The sequence below is a fragment of the Chaetura pelagica genome, unplaced genomic scaffold (genome assembly GCF_000747805.2).
Source record: "Chaetura pelagica isolate M959 unplaced genomic scaffold, ChaPel_1.0 scaffold488, whole genome shotgun sequence".
Taxonomy (NCBI): Eukaryota; Metazoa; Chordata; class Aves; order Apodiformes; family Apodidae; genus Chaetura; species Chaetura pelagica.
In genome coordinates this window covers 325,434-329,680 of record NW_009954235.1, presented here as the reverse complement: position 1 = coordinate 329,680, position 4,247 = coordinate 325,434, and the positions used below count along the sequence as shown (strand labels likewise).

Here is a 4,247-nt window from a genome sequence, read left to right as displayed (position 1 = left end):
CTGCTGCTAGGCTTGTGATTTCATCTGTCAATTCTTTAAGAAGTCTGGATGAAGGTTATCCAGTTTCGTCAGCTTGTGCTGAGCTCTCAGGACTGTCTTCATTCTGGTCCCTCTCGGTTGTTCTACCTTTCCCAAATCTAATGTTAAACGTAATTTAGGCTTAGTCTCCCCACTGAGCTTCATTGTTTAGTAGCATCGTTTCTTTCCGTGTTCTCATTTTATTTATGGGGTTGAAAAACCTCCTTTGTGTTAGTTCTAATATCCTGTGGAAGATCTAACTCAGCTTGACTCTTGGCAGTTCTTTATCTGTACAATACTTGCCCTTTTTAGGACGTGGCTGATGAGCCTTTTTGCTGTTGTTTTGCTGCTAATATCCTTGATGAAGTTGTTCATGCATTTATTTCTGGAGCCTTCCTTTACAAGTGTTTGTCTCCTTTGCTAGGATTTCAGTGTTTGTACTTTCTTACTTGACCTACTAATTGTCTGACTTGTAAAGGTGGAAGAAATTTCTGCTGGTTACCAGGGCACGTACCATAATTGTGCTGCCTAAAACATCAGATATTTCTTTAAGTTTTTATTTTGGTTAAGCAGCATTCAAAATAAATGCCTTATTGATAGACAGTAGTGCCCTTAAATTTGGCTTAAGATCATGCTTAATTTTTAAAATTACACAGAACCTCTCTTGCCAGTAACAGCTGCATTTAGTGAATATAAAGGGTTTTTTTTGAAGTAACATTTTTTTTTTTTTCTTACTACTTTTTTTTTACTGAATATGTTTATGCACCGTAAGGCAGAAAAGCTGAAAGCTTCTGCCTGCCCCCTATCCCTACCCTTCACCTACACTCTTTTTATTACTTTCATCTGGCCTTTGCAGTGGTCTTTTCTTGCATGAAACTTTTTCCTGCCCTGTCACAGGATTGTTTAGGATGAACAAGCAAAACTGTTCTGAGAGAGCTGTTAGCTACCTGCATAACTGTTTGTATAGGTTTAGAGTTCCATCTTTTTTTAGACTTCTCTTTCCTTTTGTCCTTTTGCCCCTTATATTTTCTGGAACAGGATTTTCACTCTTCAGCATTTGGTTTCATTGATAATTGGTTACATGTGTGTTGGGCTGAGGTGCAGCTCCAGGGGAAGGAGTCTGCAGTGTTGTCAGGGTGCTGTGGTTGTACGAGGCACAGTGAGATACCCTAAGACTGCGCTGTGTCCTGGAGAGAAACACAGAAGTGGGAGCCACTCTGGCCTGGACACTGAAATGTATGGTATCATTATCAAGGAGTTCAGATAAACAAGATTCTCCCTCTATGCTATGCAAAATTTTGGTGAGTGTAGAGCCAATTTTTGCTGACAGCTCTTCTGGTAAATCTCTGCCATGTGAGAGAATGAGGGAATGACTTGGCATGAAAACAAAACCATTGGACTTACCATACTTGTTTTTAAACTTAGCCCAATTTAGGGTGCCCAAATTATTTATGTTCATAGTTCTAATATATTTTTAATACATTTATGCTTGAGTTTTCTTCAGATTGCAATCTAAATGCATATTTTATTCTGTAAATTTTATTCACGTTATTAAAATTAAAATCCTCCACAAGCTTTGAGGGAGATTAGGAAGAGTATTACTCCTATTCAGAGGAAATAACCTCTCATTTTCTTCTTTTTTTTCTCCTGTTTGAGTTGTAGTATCAGTCTGTCCTTGTCTTTGTAGCCCTCAAGCTGACCTTTTGTTTAAAAAATACATACTTTTTTTCATCTGGGTTTAAATAAATCTTGAGAATGAAATGTCTTCTGGTTTTATTTCTCTAGGTCTCAGTGATTTGCCTTTTACTCATAGAATCTTATTTATACCTAACATCTATTTTAGGATCATCTGACTCAAATATCCTCCCATATTTAGTTTACTCGGTAGAGAATGTCTAAATAATTTGAAGGCAATATTTATTTTTTTTACATGCTTTTTTCTTTTTTCATGGAAAATTACCACTTGCATGCACATTTTGGTGATAACAAAATGGCAAACATAAAGGAATTTCAGTGTGTAAATATGTCTATTTCTTTTACAGACACTGAATCCAAAGTGGAATGAAGAATTTTATTTTAGAGTAAGTTTTGCTTTGCTTGCAATCATTACTATAAGAGGTACAATTAATCATAGAACAATTTATAAGGTTGGGAAAAAGCTTATTTATTGTTGTTTATATGTTTTCATAAAAAAGCTTGTCCCAATGCAATTGCTCTTCTGTGTCTGTATTGATAGAATCAACATAAATTGGCATGAAGTTAATCTAGACACAGACTTTCATAATTTGAGATGTTATTTAGAGTAACTTGGAAGTGAATTTGTCTGACAAATACATTTTCAAGTAAAAAGAAATGTTTTAGCAGAGCACGTTTGCTGTGGTTTTAAGATGTTAATGCAGTGGCAAAAAATCAGCTATTTCCAAGAGCTGTATGAAATTTAAGCTATCATGGCAAAAATAATGAAACACAAATATATGGAACGAAGAGAGAAGAAGTAATTTCTCTTCTCCTTTATGTTACTTGGCAAAAAGGTCAAAATATGCCCTTTTTTGTAGTTAATTGTATTATTTCCACAACTTAAAAGAAAACAAAGTTACAGCTAAAGCTGAGTGATTTTTATGAGAAAAATTATTTTAAATATTTGAAAGGGGTTAAAATAGTGATTATCAAAACCAACATAATTTAAATGAGAAGGATGATTTAAAAAATAGTTATTTAGTTGCTGAAAATATTACTGCAAGGAAGAATGACTTAATTTTAATGCAGCTGTAGCTTCCACAGGAGAAGGCTTGGTAGGGTTTCAGTGGCTTTTAAAATTTAATCTTAAACAGCTGCTTGAGACATGATGTGATTGTAGATTGTCCAGAACGGGTATCATATCGATTGTTGCTTATAGAGCTGCAGTTCCCACCACAGGATTTGTTAATGCACAGGATTTTGAGGTGTAAGTGGAATTTTTATCCTTAAAAATGCACCAAATCGCTCTTTTAGGTGTTGCAGCTGGGTAATATATATCTAATCTTTTCTAAATGAAATACTTTGGTTTTTATAATGTACTCGGAGGGGAAAAATTGGGGCTTGGACTTTAAGTTCTGCAGGGTCCATGAGAGCTCTCCTGACACTGCCTAGAGACTGGGCCTCAGTTTTCCTATCCTTATCACCATGGTTTGTGCTGTTGGCACAGCTCCTGTTATGGAGGTGGCTCTGCCATGGGACAGCTTAAGCTATCTGCCTGTAAGAGTGCAGAGAAATTTGAATGTTGTCATTTTACTAGGAAGTCATTGCCTTAGTAAGAGAGCACTTTATTGTGAAGAAATTACCATCCTGGCCATTGCACAGGAAAGGGAAGTGGAAGAAAGTTTCAGACTGTTCCTCTGTTGGAAGAGATGCCAAGCTGTCTCCCAAAGGTGAACCCAACTGTATAGGTGTTTCAGGAATGGATAACCTCACCTCCATAAGTTTGGCTGGGTAAACACTGGTCTTGGAAACAGGCTGAATTGTAAGGCAGACTGTGAAGAACAAATTCATGTGTTTAAAATGGAAATACATTTAGTCAAGATAAAGCAAGCTTGTTATGTGTATTTGTGCATATAATTTGAAAATCCTGATCACTCTTTGCCTGCATACAGCACTGTACACCCTGTCATGTGTGCTACAGTTCTCTGATTTTCTCCAAAGTCCATTGCCAACCCCACAGAACTACCAGTCCAATGTGGGATACTGGTTCTAGATTAAACAAGTTGGACTTAGTAACCTTAGAAAGTTTTTCTGAAAAAAACCCAACAATCTATATAGAACTTTTTTCTTGTTTAATAGTGGCTGTTTTGTCTTTCTGCCAGAGATTGTTTGTTTCCTTTTGAATGTTGACAATCTTTCTGCTGAAATTGACTTCAACATAAATAATTTTCTGGAGGTACATTTGCTGTTTTCAAGTGTGAGAGAGACTCCTGTTGGTTTTCCACAGGCATATCTGATAATTGGGCTAGAAAGGATGAGAGAGGGAAAGTTTGAAATACAGCTGATTTTGACATTCTGGAAGAAATACGGTCATTCTCTTGTTCCCTAGAGTTCAGTTGAGCTTTGCAGCTGGACAATAAAAAAAAATACCTGGCAGCCCTGATAGTCTGTCCAGCCTGAGACTCGTTCCCAAATCACAGAAGGGTTTGCTGCGGTGCTAAAGCCCCCCCGCAGCTCTACCGGCTGGAGCACCTCCCGGGGGGGGGAGGGGA

At 37.1% G+C, this 4,247-nt stretch overlaps 1 protein-coding gene across 5 annotated transcripts in view; it reads left to right on the top strand.

Moving 5' to 3' along the window:
• Positions 1 to 4,247, top strand: part of NEDD4L (neural precursor cell expressed, developmentally down-regulated 4-like, E3 ubiquitin protein ligase) — a 100,386-nt gene that overhangs the window by 28,184 nt on the left and 67,955 nt on the right. For all 5 annotated transcript variants that reach the window (XM_010003644.1, XM_010003643.1, XM_010003647.1 and 2 more), the window contains one exon: positions 2,061 to 2,099. The gene's annotated coding sequence lies outside the window, so the exon portion shown is untranslated. The remainder of the gene's footprint in view (positions 1 to 2,060; positions 2,100 to 4,247) is intronic.